Here is an 18,959-nt window from a genome sequence, read left to right as displayed (position 1 = left end):
TCAAGGTGGAAGTGGTTGCTTTAATGTGCAGATAAGATATAGAGATAATTTAATATTTTACCTTGATGGAATAATTTTTTTTTTTTTAGATACTTTGGAGCATGTTGCATGGATTACTGTGCGGGCTCACTGGGCACAGACCCCAGGGGACACAGAGAGTGATACATGCGTAAAACGGGTGGTCGTACTAGTAAACCTACATTAAAAGATGTAAAGCAGTCTATTATATATAGATTGTTATATATAATTCACGATCAATATACTTCAGAACAGAATTGCTCTGCTTCAAGGTATAAAGCAGCTGTCACAGGATTTTTTTTCCAATGCCCAAAAGATTTGATATAGTTTAAAGTACTTTGTATAATATCTGTGCAGAGGAGTGTTGGTGTGGCTCCAGGGGGCTGTTCCACAAAAGCTATTTTGGAGCAGTGCTTTACAAGCAGATCCCAAAAATTGGCTGCCTCACAGCTCACAAAGGATTGTTCCAGATAAACGCGAGTCTTGCGGGGCTCTGTCATCCGCGTGCACGGTTTGCATGCATGGTGTTTGGTCTGACCAGCGAAACGTCTCAAAAATAAACAGGAGAGGAAGTTATCTCATGTTGCAAATTGCAGCTTGCGTGTTGCAGATTTGGTGAAACGGGGCTCTGCTTTGGCATAAATTCCTACAGCTTCTCTTCATATTCTGCAGAAACAAACTACTGAAGTTCAGGATTTGTTTTCAACCAACAGCGTAACTGTGGAGTTTTGGTTAACCCGCAACATAGCTCAGAAAAAGATGACAAACGTCTGTTAGCAACTGGGGTTGGGGTGGGTGGTGCCCTGGTGGGGAGCCCTGTACATGTCTGTGCGGGAGCAGCCTTAACAACCCGTGAGGTGAACGATGTTTGCCTTCTGCAGTATGATCGATAAATTCTAGGTGCTTCGCCTTACAGTGGTACGTTCAAGTTTTCCCCTTATCCAATCGGGGTCCCCTTTGCATGAACAAAACACTGTTAGTAGCTGTTCCTTCTTCCGCCACTCATTCAGCTCTGATTGAGATTAGCCTATAAACAGCCAGTGCCCTGCTGTTTCGTTAAGGTCTCACCCCCACAGTTCAAATAATTTCTAATGAAATCAATCAGCTCTGCTTGGAGATTCACTATTAAAATATATGTTGAGAAGGTGATAGCATCTCGTAATGGAGATTATGTGAAAATACAACATGGTGGTTGTAATTATGTAAGTATGTCACAGCTTCCATCTGTAAGTATTAACTGTGAATGTTCTACAGAGGATGCACTCTGCATCTGTGTCCCCCTGAAGCCACGAACGAGCGGCTGCAGAGAGTCACCAATGGAATAGCTGTTAATGAACTGCTGAACTCTTTCTGGCTCTATGTGGCTCAGAGTTTGGCTTTCGGTTATGTAACTGTTGTAAGAAACACGTTTCCTGGTACTTGGCAACGAGCCAGTGGCCAAATCCAGCAGGACAGTTGTCGGCTGTTGCAGCTGCTTGTTCAGTAGTTTCTTGCTGTCATTTTAACTCACTGCTTGTGTGCACACCAAGGCGCTGAAACTGCGCCGAGCAGTTTCGCTAGCCTGTGCAATGCTAGGTTTACGATATGAGTGGAGCCATACTGTGACATGTAGGTTATCAACCATAGCGTCCACGCGTCACTGCTGGGAATCGAGCATAATGATACAATAGGTTTGTTATCATTAGTGTTGTGACTTGTTTTCCACTGCAAAATATTTGTAAAAGAAATGCTGTATTGAGCGTCCTGCTCGTTGCAGTAAAAGCTGTATTTGGATTTTGACATTTTGTGATTGCAGCTTATTATACATGTTTCTCAACAATAGTAAGAGGTTCCTTGACTTTCTTTTCGTCGCATATGGATGAAAATTCAAGCTTCTGGACTGATCAGCACACATGATTATTGTCCTTAGTTAGTCTTACTAACAGTCCTGAATGTTCAGACTTCATGAAAGTATTTACTCAAGAATGTGAAGAAAAACATGTTGCGCATTTCAGTGTGGTGTATTTTAAGCTGTTGTATAATCATGATATTGAAGATGGTTAAATATTTGTATGGTATCAAGGTTCTTTTCACGTTTCTCTGTATAAATGTGTTTTGTCTGAATGTACAGTACAATGTGTGCCTCTCTCTCTCTCTCTCTCTCTCTCTCTGTGTGTGTGTGTGTGTGTGTGTGTGTGTGTGTATGTGGTGATCATATTATTTGTTGCGTCTTTGAAGGGTAATCAGTTAATTTTGACCTGAGCCTCATTTCTTTGTTCTTGCCACCACACGATCAATAATCATGTTGTCATTGCTTCAATAGTACTCAAAAACACAACCCAGGTTGAAACTAACTGTGCTATCCTTTAAACTTATAGTTATGTCAATATTGATGGAAAATAAGAGCTATTTTGGTAATTTGAGATGAGGAATTGTAGGAACTCTTTGTTATTGAGTGACTTCTATATATATAAAATATATGAAATCTATATCATTTTTCTTCAAAGGGTTTTGTATCGTCCAGCAGTGGTCAGTACTGATGTATTTACTTAATGTAGCTTTATTGGAAAAATTGCCCTTACAGCATCATCAGTGTTTACAAATGACATGACACGCTTATGATAAAATGTAGTGGTGACTTGTTGCAAACGCAGTCAAATTTTAATGAGGGGAAAAAAGAAAATATAACTCCAACTGTTTTGTTTTATGTTGGATGTCAGCGACAATGCAGGCTATTGTAATAAGCCGCAACTTTTAAATATCCCTATTTACATTTCACAGATTTTATACCATACGGCAAAGATTCAACCCTATAGAAGCAAAGTGCATTTGTGAAAGAAAGGTGCAATTAATTCCACCACATCTCATATTTGCATCGAAATCTAAACCTTTTTGATTTTGTAAGTATGAGTTTGTCCTCTACACCTCTAGCTAAACCTGTTACATGGGCTCTCACAGCAATGCAGATCATAATCTCTTAAAACATAGTTTTTGGTGTGAGCAGCAACAGGTTTGCTGCTGAAAAGACAAACACATTATGAGCAGAAAGGTTAGGAAAAAGACACTAATTAATTTCAAAATATGCATAATATGAAGAATTATTCTCTCTGTGGACATGATCACTGTGCAGCACAGACTAAAATTCTGCCATTCTTATTTATTTTTTGATTTAAAAGTTGCTGTCACACTGTTGAAACGATCACTCAGCACCAATGGAGTCACCAAAATTGGGATCAACAAACGTGGGTTATAACATTAGGTTGACCTTTGTTAAAGTGTCAATATATGTTGTTGTCTCTGTCTTGCTTTACAAACTGGGTTAATAAAACATTTATACTGTTACACTGAGTCGGAACATTGAAGAATGGGTTTGGTACCAGACGATTTTACGTTCATGTGTTGCCTGCGTGGTCATAGCAGGACCCATCGGAGGTTTGACAGTTAAACACATTAAAGACAACATGTGACAGCAGATGTGTGAGATGAACGAGCCAGTTTGGAGCAGTTTTTCAAAGAAATGTAAAAACTGCAGACACAGCAAACTCACTCAAGTGAGTGCATTTGATTCCGTGTCTAGACTGGAGGCTAAAGGCCAGTCAAACATGACCAAAGGGGAACAAATTACCTGATTTTCAGCTCAAAGCGTCAAAATATCTTATTGAGGGAGGATACCAATATCGAATTACAAGCTACACTGCATTAAAATAATGTTTCACCACACTTCTTTCTCAAAACATTAACAGCACGGCTTGACAAACCTACGAGTTCCTTCGAAAATTGTGCACTTAGCAAGAGACTCTATCTTCCAGATGCTCCTTGTCCCGGATGTTTATGTAACCTGGCAACAGTCATCAAACACCAGCCTTTGAGCTGCTTGATTGCTTATGCTTTTTTTTCACTTATCTATGAGTATTTTTGTTAGGTAGCAAGCAGTTTAAATGGCCTCACACTCGTTAGTCAAGGTTGTTACCAGAGAAAGCTACAAAACGTGAAAATGGAGTTAATGATGGATGCCACAGCTGCTGACGTCTTGTTTCTGTGAGCCAATCCATTACCTGTGACATTAGCCCGCTTTGATCAGCCGCCTTTTTCCCGCACTTGTTATCAAAAGGTCACAGTTTAATTACTGGGGCTTGTTTGTACTGTAGGCATCCTGGGAAATGTAAGAAGCCACCGCCTGAAGCTGACACAGATGATGAGGGCTGAGAAAAGATAAATTACAACAAGACAGACTGGGTTGCATTTAGCACCAGTGACTGGTGGTAACACAGCACGGAACAATCTGAGGGCCTATTTTTAACTAACTTGACATGGAAGAGCAGCAGGAAGACGTCCTGGAAATGTTACAGTTTTTACAATCTGCTTATTCTGAAATGTAACAGCCCTTAAAACTACATTCAATCCTGTCAACACATTCCTAAATGTGAAGTAATAGAAGGGATGTTCAGACCTCATCCTTTCAGATCCTACGTATTCAACTAATAGCATTTTCCATTTTATAGAGCTGGAATATTAATTTCTCAAGCACATATAACCTGAGGTTGTTCAATTATTCATTGTGGTTGTATTAAACAATTATTTCACTCTACAGTGAGGACTGCTAAATGAGGCAATATGCAGCAGCTTGTCTCTGCTACTCACTGATTTATAGTGCAGTCGGCTGCTCTGTGGCAATGCATTTGTCAAGAACGTGTTTTTATGTGTTATATATGTTGTTTTTAGATGTATAGCTATATTAATGTGTGTAATAAAGAAAGATGTGTGTGTGTGTTTCTAGTGAAGGAATACATTTACTGGCGACTTTTTTCTTTCTGATTGATTGATTTCCTGCGTTCAGCCTCAGTAAATGTTGAATCTACCAGATGCTGAGTTGAAAACTTGCATGTGTATTTGACCGGTCCTGCAGGAGAAGAAGAGCTATTTCACTCCATCATGAAACATTGACCTGCACTACTAAATAAGGTGATTCTTACACAGCAATCCATGTCTTCTGCATATGGCTTCGGAGTGCTGGTCTGTGTCAGACCACTTGGCAGGTCAGTCGTTTTTTAGAACAGCCTCTAACCCACCACAGCGGTGGAGAAGAAAAGTAGCATGAAACTGTCAATTTCCTTTGCACTGTTGCTCCCAAAACGCGCATCTTATGTCCGGAGGTTAAAATCATTCTCAAAAAGAAAGCACTTCTTATTGTCACTGCCATTGATTTTTATGTCAACAGAACATTGAACGGATCTGTTTGACTGATTGTACATAACTCCTGTGATGGCAGCACTGTCCTCGTGTAGCCTTCAGTTAGACCAGTAACAGTGGATGTGTGAAAACTGCACCCCTATTCTTCTTGTAAAAATTTACATATCTTGATATTTTAAGGAATTAATTGCCTCAGGGAAGAAAGAACATTCTCCCCCACATCTGCACATATCTGCCCTTTACTCAATACATTTTCAATAAGCTCCCGATTTTAACATATTCACGAACACTACGGGGTCTCATCAAGCCTCTGAGTCTGACAGGACAAAATGTGCTGCAACACTTTTGACATGAAAGATTTTTCAGAAAACCACTGTGGATTTTCCCAGAATGAGAACGGGTTATCAAGATTCTCTGCTCTGTTCCATATGATTAATATAAATTGTGGACCAAAGTAATTACTGTGATATCCATATTATTAAAGAATTATTGCTGTAATCTTTTTCAATTTGCATATCACAAACGATTGTCACGGAAATGTGAATATGGTGAGACTGAATTTGACCAGGAAAGTGAGGTTTTTCTGTATCTTTCTTATACTTTATGTGTATTCCTGCGACTTGATATTATTATTAGCGGCTTAAAACTTCATCTAAAATTACAAGGAAAAGTGAGAAGAGGAAAAACCAGCTGCCACGCAGCATCGAGGTAAATGTTTGATAAGAGAACTGAATCCAGTTAAACCACTTTGATGAGCTCCAGTATGTGGTTTGACATCTGATATATGATGTCAGAAGTGTCAGTCTGAACAGTGACATGAAATCCATCATGGGACTTACCGACAGAGGTGTTCTGTTTCTGTGAATCCAGGTGACAGTCCCACCGCTCCTGGCTCTTATCTCACACTCAAGCACTGATCTAATAAAAGCACCACAAAAGAAATACTTTTCTTTTCCTCCACTCCATTATTACGGTTTGGGAATTCAAAGCCAAGGTTCACTGTGCATGGAAATACAGTACAATTATATTAAACATGGTGCCATGATCCACACCTCCCTCCAGCTCATTTATTAACTTCTGCATAGGCCTGTCAGCTGTGAAAGGATTGTTCTTGCTCTTTTGCACATGGTTCACACTGAATAAATATTATTGTGAATCCTGCATTGAGCTATGTGGCGCAGCAGATCACCAGACCACTGCAACCAACAAAAGAGATAGTATCTTCTTGCACTAAGTAACAAAGTTGTCGTAGAGCTTTGAAGCGGATCATTATCTGTCGACTCAAGTGCACCACATATTAGCGTCAAGCATCCATGTGTCACTGTCAGAAACTGACGCCTGCAGTGCACACACAAACTTGTGAAGGTGCAGAAGCGAATGTGACAAAACTTCTGTTTTCTTGAGAGCTGATGTGCATCACACTCTTTGAAACAGTACAATTAACCATTAATTCTTTCCAGATGTTGTAACCACTATACAATATACTTATCACATTACCTTTACCTTTACCTTTATTATAATGTACTTGGCTGACACACGCTAACAGACTTCATACAACTAAACCTTCAGTATGGTCAGGGTTGCCTGGCTAAGTTAAATACATAAAAGAGGATCATTGTATCGCCAAACAAATCACATCTGCCTCAGTCCCCAAATCAGTGAAAAATGAAGTGATGAGTTCACCCTGTGAGGTATTTTTTCTCTTAAATAAACTCATTTATTTCAATGTATTGGATCTACATTAACACAGCACCATGAGCACATATTCGCTTTATATTGTATTACAGCGAGTGTGACTGACACGTTTATGAGAACCTATAAAGTTTATTTTTGCCTAAAAGTACTTTATGGGCTACAAAAAGGTACAAACTCAGTCTGCATCAGTTGAAAGTCAAAGTCATGTGTCACAGGAGGGAAAGCACTGATATAAATGATAAAATTAATGACTTGCATTTAGCTGCTGCAGTTTTAGAGACACCTGAGTAGAGCAGAGCAGTTGTTAGTGTTAGTAGCACTTGTGCTTCTCCTGCTATGACAAGCCAAGCGGTGAAAATGGGCCAGCTGAGACAGGAGGACAACAGAAAGAAAAGCAGATGGAGACACATTGGCCCTGTTTACACCTGGCATTAACATGCATCTTGGGTGATCCAGTCACAAGCAGGCAGCCAAGCCACATAGCCGTTCACACCTGAGTCTATCAAGCGTCTCCAAGGTGTCCAGCTGACCCCTTCAGCCACACGGTCAAAGGGTGTGTTTGTTTCATACTGGCTAATGGCTAGCTTCTGCAGATTAGCGCAGAACAAGACGAAAAGGGAACTTGTACTCCAACCAAGAACATCAACATTGTCTTTGGTTGGTGTGCTGTAACCAAAACAACCACCACGTCCTGCACTGATGGGACATGTTCCTGATCCGATCACCCAAGACGCACGTTAATGCCAGGTGTAAACAGGCTCAGGCTCTGAACAAGAGCTGGTCCAGTGACACCCACAAACCTGCACCGGACTGACACCAGGCAGCATGCAGCACAGAGCCGTGATCTGAAACCTCGACCCCGGTGAGTCGGCCAAAACCTCTAAACCAGACATTATGGGCACAAAAATTATTTATGAGTAATGTTTGCGAGCAGGTAGGTCTGGCGTTGTTTGCATGTGACTCTGGCCAGCGAAAAGATTAACTTGATAAATCTGTTAAAATGTTTACAATTTCTGGACTTTCCAGATACAACCAAACTGTTCAGATAAGGCAATGTGGCGAGAGATGCTCCTTTCTCACAACCGACGTTTTGACTTGTCAAACACAGGTGTAATTAATAACATACACAACGGCTCTGTTACATTTAGCTTCCCCTTCCAGGGGAATTCACATAATTGGAACAAATCTGTCATTCACCTGTGCTTGCCCTGCCATGACACAATGCCCGCTGCGAAAAAGACTGTTCACGGCGAAGGTGTACCCCGATCAATGCCGATTATTGTTGAATCTAGTTACAGCATGCTCACCTTGTGAGGTGGCTGGATTCATGAGCTCACACAAGATCACATGAGGTGAGAATCCATCTTGCCAGGCTTCAAGCTGTGCAACCAATTAGCATCCTGCGAGGGACTACTCGCACCTATGGGTAGACACGGTTTAGATGTGATGACTGCGGCGAAAGCAACTGTTCAAAAACAACAATGGTGGCTCCAAAACGTAGACCCTGCTATAGCCTCAGAACTGGAGAGCATCTCCTCATTGAAAGAGGAGCAAAGAACGACACTTAAAGCTTTCCTCCATGAAGAAGGTGTTTTCACTCGTCTCCCGACTGGATTTGCTGGTATGGTATGGTATGATCTGATTGGTTGAAGTTAGCAGTGTTAGGCAGATGATTCTTTTTCAACACTTTTCATATTCATCCTCTACTGAATCCTGCAGATTTTCATCTGTCACTGCCGTGCATTAAAAGATATGGCGTTTTATGTTGGCCTACATTAATCATCCACTGTGAAAGGACAACAACAGATACAGCCCTGCGTTCTCTTGGACAACATTAACTCTATAATCTAATCTCCAGTTTATCCTGGTATATGCATGAGCAAACACTTTTGAACAATATTTATTAAAATCAAAGAATGATAGGGAAAGTTTAAAACAAAAGACTTCACACATACAAACAGAGTTCTTCTAAACATTACAATAGAGTGGCAACACCCTGGAAGTGTCACAACAGAGCTAAACAGCCTGACAAGCTGAGTCCAAACGTCCTGACTTCTCCACATCCACAGACTCGCTGACTTACATCACAGAGATAGAGATATTCTCACATACCGGCATTGGCAGCGAGGCTTGACGCCTTATATAGACAGCTGGGCACAATCTCCAGATAATTAATTAGCCCATAAATCATTCAGGCTCCTGTTTGCATCCACACCTGAAAACACCTGGTGCAAAGTTAGTCAGTCGGATATAAACTTGTTCTGCAAAAGTTTTTTCTCTGAATTAACTCTTCAACCAGGAAATACAAGTACGCAGTACATGGAGTAATAAGGAGCCAGAGAAAATGCACACAGTGTGTGTGCTTTGACCTCTGACACAATGATAGCCTAAAACACAGTTTAGTGATAAATCAATGTTTGCAGGTGTAAATACCCTTAAGAACCTCCCAGAAAAATGCATTGACCTGAGTTACGGGGTCAAGAGCTAAAACTGATATCCATGGAAACAAGTCCAGGTCTTCAGCCCTGTCTACAAACAGATTTTATGCCCTTGTGGTCCAGTGCCCTCGCATATTTGCCAAGATGACTGTGAACATGTCACAGTATGAATGACTGAAGTCAACAAAGGCTCACTCTGAGAGCCCAGGGGGTTGACATTTGGATTTAGCCAATTTCTCACACTCACACTGACTACTGATTTTTGATTAGAGTCCTCAGTCAATCTGACCTGCACATGTGGATGTACACTGTCTGTGTCTTTCTTATCTAATCTATTAATACAGCTATTATACGTTTAAATTAATGACAAATATACCCAAACAATGCAGAATAAAACCCAAACTATCTGCACAGTTAGAAACCACGAGAGGTAAGTCAGACAGTAGCTGTTGGTTGTTCTTGTACTTCGTGTGGCCTGAAACTTAAATTTTACCACTGAAGTGCAGGCCGTGATTATGAAACAGACAATTAAAATGTTTGTTGACAATTCTTTCCTCTTCTTTGTTTCAGGATGACACTAGCTTGTCAATCAACCTTTGGGGGAGGGATCAGCAATTAGGATTGGTTGCTCTGTCGCTCAGCAGAGATTCACACAAGAGCTGGTCTGGTCGTACCGAGAGGAGTCTTGAGCAGAAATGTCTTCATGTGTATTGTAGATCTTTTAAGAGAGGCCGCGAGGCATCTCGTTGGAGGACCCGATGTTGGTGAATCCATCAGCTCGTCACTGAAAAATCACATTTTTTTCTCTCATTCATGTCATAAATGTTGTGTAGCAGTGGCGTGCACAGACTTTTTAAAGGGCAGGGACGGAAAGGAAAAAAAGGGCACATATAGCGCGTCCTCGCCACTGAAAAGGGCACTTTAGCACGCGTTTTGGCTCCCAGGAGGCACTTTAGCACGCGTTTTGGCATCCAAGAGGGCACTTTAACACGCTTTTTGGCTCCCAGGGGCCACTTTAGAGGCCGTTTTGGCGTCCCAGAGGGCACTTTAGAGTGCGTTTTGGCATCCAAGAGGGCACTTTAGCGCGCGTTTTGGCTCCCAGGGTGCACTTTAGTACGTGTTTTGGCTCCCAAGAGGGCACTTTAGCACGCGTTTTGGAGTCCAAGAGGGCACTTTAGAGCGTGTTTTGGCTCCCAGGGGGCACTTTAGTGCGTGTTTTGGCTCCCAAGAGGGCACTTTAGCACGCGTTTTGGAGTCCAAGAGGGCACTTTAGTGCGCGTTTTTCAAAAACTGAGCCACGAGGGGGGGCAGTCACCCCCCCTGCCCCCCCTCTGTGCACGCCACTGTTGTGTAGCACAGGCATGTTCAGATATTACGGTGCTAGCTTATGAGCTGCTGGCATCAATGCTAGCCTGACATAAAACACATCTCACACAGATAGAATAGAGCTGGAATGATGAACAATTTGTTTCAGTGGACACAGATTTATTCAGACATACATTTTATTTATGTATAATATGATTAGGAAGGCCTACGTCTGGCAGGACGCCAGCCTTGTAGAACTGGAGGCGGTGATGTCAGTTTAAATGTTCTGTATGAGGAGGAAGATCTCATCTTTGTTTTTTTTTTCCTCACATGACAAATTTCACAGATGTTAAGGGAAAGCATCACATATTATTTCAAGCACTTTGAAATGTCTGCTACTCTTATCAGAATTGTGTATTTGTTCATAGAGTCTATCTGATAGCGCCTTTGTTTTAAGATTGCAGGAGAGGGAGGAGGACCCAACAAAACCTGCATATCCACTGTTGTTCATTTGTGTAATTCTTCAGTCTGCCCAGTAGACTTGTTTTTGAAATAAGGCTTCACCAAATTTTAATAATAAGTAAAGCTGTTTCCATAATTACTAAATATTTCACATGGCATTTTTGATGGCAGTGTGGTGGATCTAAATCAGACATTTATGGGCCGATTCAGTATTGCATTTACTCCACACAGTGGAAATGCAGGATTTAAAGATTGGTTTCACCCCAAGCAGACATTTTGATGCGATGGGAGATCATGACAATACCTTTGAGGATGCAACCAGCTGCTGGATAACGGCTAAAGAAAAACAGCATTTGTTTTTCCACTGAGGTCTGCATGAGGAATATACCATACGTGCACAAATCACAGAGCAGCATACAAAATGCTGAGATTAGCTAACAGCCGGTTGCTGCAACTGTGAGAATTATTATTTCAGGTAACAAACAGCTGACATTTTTTTTAAACGTATACACGAGTCAGTCCAAGAGTTATAGGAAAAGGAGATAAAGAGGCTTTGGTCAAGCAGCATTAGGGCTGGACTGCAGGAGGTGCAGGGGGATAAACATGAAGCAGAGAAACCTGCAGACTGTGGCTGCTAACTATGGTGGAGCGGGACAACATAAACACATCATCTTATTTGTTCATCTTAGAGCCAGCCTGAAGCATAAAGACGGCCCCTACACACAGCAGGGGATGATGAAGACACAGAGCCGACAGAGCACACTGTCTCTGAGGTGAACTTCACCATGGAGAGATGATTTTGTTTGTTTACTTGACTGTAAAGATACCAGCAGCGAGCGGGCAATGCATGCAGCCAGCTGGGCCCGTGTGCTGTTTGTGACAGCTCAGACTTTTTTCTTCCAGACCCCTCTTCTTTTTCCTGTCGTCTCCACATCTCTCTGTGGACAAGTCATACAGCTTTGCACAGTTTTTTTTTGTTCAGTTTGAAAAATTTCTGACTCTTCTTTCACTCACTTGGAGCAAATTCATACGTTCATCTTTCCGTTGACTTTACGTGCATGAACGTATCTTGAAGGTGGTTTACACCTGACATAAAAAAATGACATTAGCATTTAATTCACTTCACAAATAACTCCTAATACTGCGGACACCTTTGCATTGTGGCGGTGTGAGCCAAGACTGCAGGACAAACTGCTTCACAACCCTGAATCCTTGATGTCTCATTCAGAACTTTTATACTGATAAGCATAAAACAAAGACATGACGTGCTCAGAGGCTTAAATGAGGGATTCAGACAGCGCTGTTCAGCCGGCTATCAGCAAGGTACCGTCTAAAATTGATGTTAGGCAATCACCTAGACTGTTTATGAAGACAAAGGCTTGAGACTCTGCTGGTCTTTTTTAAACAGCAAGAGCACACAACCTGCTCGTTATTTTTTTAAACATTACAATTGTGATGTTTCTTTCTCACACCGGCCTGAGGGAAAGCATATTCAGAAAACCAGACAAAACAGACATGAGAGTTTGTTTTTTGTTCTTTTGCCGGTTCACAGAATCACAGCAATTAGCTTCAGTTTGCAGAAAACAGTCGCCATTGTAGCTGAGCACATAAATGGTCGCTGCCTCTAATTCTCACCTGTTAGGACAATTATGATTATGTAGGTTTGGAATCCAGGATCACTATTGTGTTGTGTTGTGAAAACTGCTTTCTTTCAAAAAGCTGCGATAAAATTGATTCATCTTACAGCTGCATATAGTGAATATGAAGAAGTACTGATGCTTTCTTGTAACACAGCAGTAACACAGACTGTGACGATATCCACTGCGTTCCTTGGGGCTGATAGGGGACAATGACGAGCGAGCTCTTTTAAGTGCAGAGGAAACATGAAATCTCTCAGAAGCTAAATGCTCTCCCATCATCTCACCTCACACACTTTCCTCTTATTTCAAAGTTCACTCAAGTCCGTGATTGATTGCTTTTGCGTCAACCGTTCATCCATTTTCATGGCTGATGTGTTATAAGACTACATGAACATGATGTTGGGTGTGTGTAACGAGGCGCCGTCTTCATGTGACAGTTAATAAATGCATGTAAACAAAACAGTGAAAACTTTATTAACTTTATCATGTGTGGCCTTCAGAATTACGCATTGTTTTATAACGTCCACTCGTGCAAATTAATCAGGTTGGAGCATGTTTGATTAAATGTAAGCAACTCCATGTTGTGTGTTAATGTCGGCGGCATTTAACAACTAAGCAATCAAAAGCGGTTCAACCATAAATGGTGTTGCAGTATTTGCATCAGGAGTGGGTTGACTTTTGCTCATTTCAGACACCTCATTATGTTTGGTCATATTTGCCTTTTTAAATCACTGTAAGCTCTCGCAATTCCTTTTGCACAAACATGAATTTCCTTTAATAAACCGTGAAACAGCATGAGAAATGAGCCAGTTTTTGTTGCAGAGTTTGCTTTTGAGGAGATTCTTCTCATGTCAGATCAATATGTGAATTTGGGTTTTTTGGTCAGACAAAAGAGAGTCCAAAATTAAGATTAAAAAAATGCTTCATATTCAGCATGTGAGCAAGTAAAAACAGTAATCTAGCCTGTGCCAGAACAGAGCGCACTCCTCCTTCATTACCAGGTGCCAAATGTCACACAAGCATTCTGACTCTTCCCATAAATGCCTGGCAGTCTAAACAAAGCCGTAAACAACATTTATGTACATAACGGACGCCAACAGAGTTACAAAAGGAAGGAGCAGCTGTGTGTATAAAACCCTTCGATAAGAAAGTTGTGTTTTTTTTTTTGTCATTTTGTTCAACAGTAATGGATACAGGGACGTAATTTGCATATAATTTTCATATGCTGATTTTCTAGAAATTCCATAACAATTAGGGCTAAATTTGGATGGAAATTGAATGTATGACTCCAAAGTAGTGCATTTTAGTTCAGAAACATCAAATCACTGAGCTTAACTATCACAGTTACTAACAGCGAGTGTAAGATAAAGATTACACTGTTGAGAAAATCAATAATCCAATCAGCTGCTTAGGTACATTTACTCCCAGATTCTGGATCAATTTTGGAAATGACTGATAAAAGTAAGAAGTTATACAATGTTTTTTTTTTCTATAACATTTTACAATTCAAAATTACAGCACATACAGCTTTAAACTCACAGTATTTATATGAAATTATGTAATGTGTCATCCCTTAGGCAACAGGGCTGCTAGTTTGAAGAGCTCATGTTTAACAGACCCAACTGTGTTAATTCAGCAGAAACCCCAGAAGCAAAGTGCTTATCTAACACAGCACACTCTGCTGTGAGAAAGCTGTATGCAAGTGCGACTGAAGGACTCTAAGGACTCTCTTTATACCCAGAAAATTGTGATTGTTTGTGTGTGTGTGAGGAGGATAATGACTCCGAGCATTGGCATGACAGAATAGCAGCACTCTGGTATATATTACAGCGCTGGGCAGGGTTCAGCTGCTGGAGAAGAGGGCTTGTTGTACAAGACAAAGAGAACAACATGCTCTGTTGTAACAGCCTGCGATGTGGAAGTATCAACAGGTGCATTGTAAGGGGAAAGGTGTGAGAGGGGCAGGGGAAATCAAAGAGGCTGAGCCGGGTGCCACATGGAGTGGTCTACTTTAAGTCATTAATGCTGTCTGACGCTGTAGAAGGTTTGTTTCAATCAATAACATTTGTAAAGCTTGCTTCCTCTTTGCTCGGCACCTAACACATTCATTACTTTAAAGTCTTTTTTTAGGTGGTCTTTCATTCATGGACTCGTTCAGTGAGGGGAAAGCCGGCCCGACTGCCTGGAAAACAACTATGAAAAGCTGAGAAGTTTAAAACTTGTTGAGCTTTTCTTAAATGGCTCTTTTCAAGGCTTTAACTGGAAACTGCAGTTTTGAAATGGGTCTGTAATTGCTTCTTCCAAAGCTTCTAAGCAGCAGTTTTCAGGGCCGTTTGGAAACAACCTGATATGGCAGAACTGTTTACTCTGTGCAGCACTGCAGAAGCCTGGCTATTAAAAACAAGAACATTTCAGATGAAGCACAGATTCCTCCACAGCTCCACAGTTAATGGGATCAAAGATGGTGTGTTAACTTAGATTAGCTTTGTGTCGATGCTGGTGTGATGCAGGTTTTTTTCCAGATATGAGTGTGCCACAAAAGAAGAAGCCAAAAGAGATTCAGCAATCGCTCTAAAGCTACATATAAAACAGCTCCTTAATGACTCGAGCAATTACGACGGGAGCAAAGGAGGATGTCGAGTCGATGCAGGGCAGAGGTGGAGTTGCATTGAAGGGTCAAACAAAACAATGAACCTTAACACAGGGGACAGCTTCCCATTTCAAAGTCAGTTTCTTTAATCAAGACCACCATCACTTTAATAACCACAGCCACGCCATCATTGTAACTATGACGACAAAGCTCCCTCTGTACTTAACCCAAACCATGACATGTCTAAAGCAAACCAAGCCTTCACCACAGCATGAGCATCGCAAAACGATGTCATCCTGCAGACAGGAAGAAGATGCATTTATGAGTCATAGCAACATACATGTATTATTTTTGTTCATGCATCAGAGACTTTGTTTTGCACTTCTCAGGTCTAAAACTGAAGATGTGAACTCTTGGAAATGTCACAAATTTTACATCATGGCGTTTTTTCTGTGGAAGTTATTTTTGCAGAAATTGCTTTAACTGTAAAAGGGAAAATAAAGTGATGTTAGAACTGAAAATTAATAACAAGGTCATTGCCAGAGGACAAGTGATTGTCACACACACAAACACACACACACACACGCATACACAAACACAAACACAGGAATGATATGAAAACAAGAGCAATCACTTCAATCACAGAGATATTAAGACCTTTCATAATGACTCTTCACAGCGTCATATGCTGAGACTATCCGACGTTAATCAGAATGCAGGAGGGTGTTTTGGTGCTGCTGCTCTGTATGAGGCTTAAAATCACTGACAATGACACACAAGCAATATAAATGATAGACGGTTCGCGATGTCATCAAAAAAGCCTGCACAAATCTTTTTATTCTATATACAGTAGATGAGACACCGCATGTTTTTAATGAAAGAGCAAGAGCGGCTTCACCACCTGTCTTCTTATTTCTTCGAACCGTTGAAACAAGTGAAATTAGTCATCTCATTCATAAAATTCAAGGGCTCAGTTGCTGTTTTTAGCTCTAACCAAGTGTCAGTTTGAGAACAAATGTATCTACGCTTGTGTCCAGATTGTTGCCGTGCAGGAGCGGACATTTGGTGACCTTGTTGGCCTTATCGGTTTCGCCTGGACGGGCAAAAGAGAGCTATTCTCTCTTTCTGTCATCCTTATTATTAGCAGGGCTCATGATTCAGATTGTGCTCTGCATGGCCAGTGAAGGCTGGAGAGGAGGTGGACAACGTGGCAGGGCCTGGGGGTGAGCCGCGAGCTGAGGCAATGTGGATGAGCTGTTAGATAAAGTGTTGGGCTGGATGAGTGTTTAGAGTGAATTGTAGAGGGAATCGGGCTGGTGGTTAATGTAATGGCGGCCCTTCCATTTTCTCTGAGAAAAGTGTCGAAGGAGCGGAATAGGAGTAAAAATGCTGATCTTTGAGCTGGTCATCACTAAACTGATGCTGTGTTGTTCGGTCTTGCTGCTCAGACTGTTGCACCACAACAGACTCGGATAGTAGTGTAACGCTCCAAAAACACCTGTTTGGAACATTCCACAGGTAAACAGGTTGATCCTGATTGGGTATGCAAGGAGCATCCTGGAAAGGCTCAGTCGTTCACAAGCGAGGATGAGGCGAGGTTCACCACTTTGTGAACACATGATTGTAGAAAGGAGATTTTTCACAGCTCTGAATCTGGGTTGTAAAATGGATAAATTGACGTGATTGGGTATATCTTCTTTTTAATTGTCTGTTTATCTGACAAACTCAGCATGTTAGTGATTGGACAAAAAAAGGTGAACGTCCAGGAGTGAAAATCTGTGCAGCAGTTAGAGAACATCTTTTCATCTCTGCTAAACATGTCTGGAATAATTATGCTCTCATAATATTTCTGACAAGTTTGGTGCTATAGGTGAAAATAACTGCTTTAACAGCTAAAGTTTTACAATTCTTGCATTGTTCTTGTACAAAAAGAGAGAAATTGAAAAAAATCTCATTGAGGTACGAGTGCAGGTCTTTTGATTTTAGCACTCAGACGTATCATTCTCTGCATTATTAGATAGAGGGATGACATACACTGTCTGCTGGGTCTCCAATACAAACACACATGAGTGGGTCTGCATGTTCTTACATACTTCATGTGTAATTCTTGATGTTTAACTTACTGCTTCTCTGTAGGTACTAACCACACTGCAGTGGAATAAACTGCTTTAAAGGCTCACAGTTTCCTTCACAATGAATTATTCTTCTTTTATTGCTGAAGAAATGATTCTAAAACAGACTCCCTCTCTCTCTGAGACCAAGTTAGTTATAAATTCGCTCAGTGTGATCATCTCTTGAGGGATTTTTTGAAACTCTCACATGTTCTTGAAACTTTTTGGAATTTGAAGCTGTGCTATTGGTGTTTTAAAGTTTTCTGGGTGTAGTCCATAGAGGTCTTCAGCCCATGGTACTTGCTGCCAGGAGCAAGGTAAATGTATTTTGAATGACATTTTAGCCAAGTGCCATAAAGCCTCTCACAGCCCGCAAACGTCTTTATCGATTGTTCTACAAGATCGCCATCACAAGTCTTTCTCTCCTTGAGATGGCTGGAACTGGAAAAACCGAGATGAAAGGACCAGGCCCCATTCAAAGAGAATTCAAAGAAATGATGTCTCTGCTTTCCGATATCTACATTCATCGCTGTACCTCAGTACACGTCTCTGCAGGAGGTCTGAGTGCAAGCAGTTTTTTCCTGTGACGTCAATGACAGACTAACCAGCTGGCAGGTGGTTGCAAGGCTGTAACGATGCTGGTAATCATGACTGAAGGCATACAGTATATAACAAGGATGCGCTGCAGTGTTACGAGGGGTAATGGGCGTTTGACAAATTTCAAAGGTTGCTAAGATGTTGCTAAGCATGACTTGTTTTTGAATTATGCTTGTGTCCACAGGTGAGAGGTTTTGCAGGAATAATAGCCACTGCTGACATGTAAAGAGAAGAAACCGCATCTATATCTGATGGTTGACACGTTGCGGCACGCAATTTCATGTTCTACATCGTTTCCATATGTCAATTGTATGCCATTTTCTTAATTTAAAGGGAAAGCTGTGCATGGTGTATGTTTGCCTTTGGGGTTTTGTTCTGGTACTTTTTATACACCAAAGCTCCATAAAAGTGCAAAATGTTCACTCAGATTTGAAAACCTCTATCAGAAAAAAGCAACATAGAAAATGTTTTGTCTCATTACTCCTTTTAACCTTTGTGTTTTGGTATGAAATATTGCTTTCAATCATAGGTCCATAATTGAAAAAAAATAAAGTTTGGAATAAAGTTCATGTTTTAATTTCAAAACCATTAAGATAGCTCATAAGGTAGATTCAGGCAGCGTCTGAACTTGAGCATCTGAACTTAATACATGTTTATCTCAAGACTGAACCAGATTTTTTTTTTAAAAAATGATAAATTGACAATTCTGTGATTGTGTCAGCTTGTTTTTATGTTTTTCTGCCTCCTAGTGGCCAATACATCAATTAACGCATCTTTAAGATACTGTAAAATACTTAGCCAGAATGTTATCTGTAGGAAGAACAAGAACTATTTTTAAAAATCTAGTAGTCATTTTAATGCTAAACTATTCAAATCAAAGGTAACAGGACGATAAACTGTAAGTCATCATGGCATGTTGTCATATAGTATGCAC

The sequence above is a fragment of the Chelmon rostratus genome, chromosome 3 (genome assembly GCF_017976325.1).
Source record: "Chelmon rostratus isolate fCheRos1 chromosome 3, fCheRos1.pri, whole genome shotgun sequence".
Lineage (NCBI taxonomy): Eukaryota > Metazoa > Chordata > Actinopteri > Chaetodontiformes > Chaetodontidae > Chelmon > Chelmon rostratus.
This window is presented reverse-complemented; position numbering follows the sequence as displayed.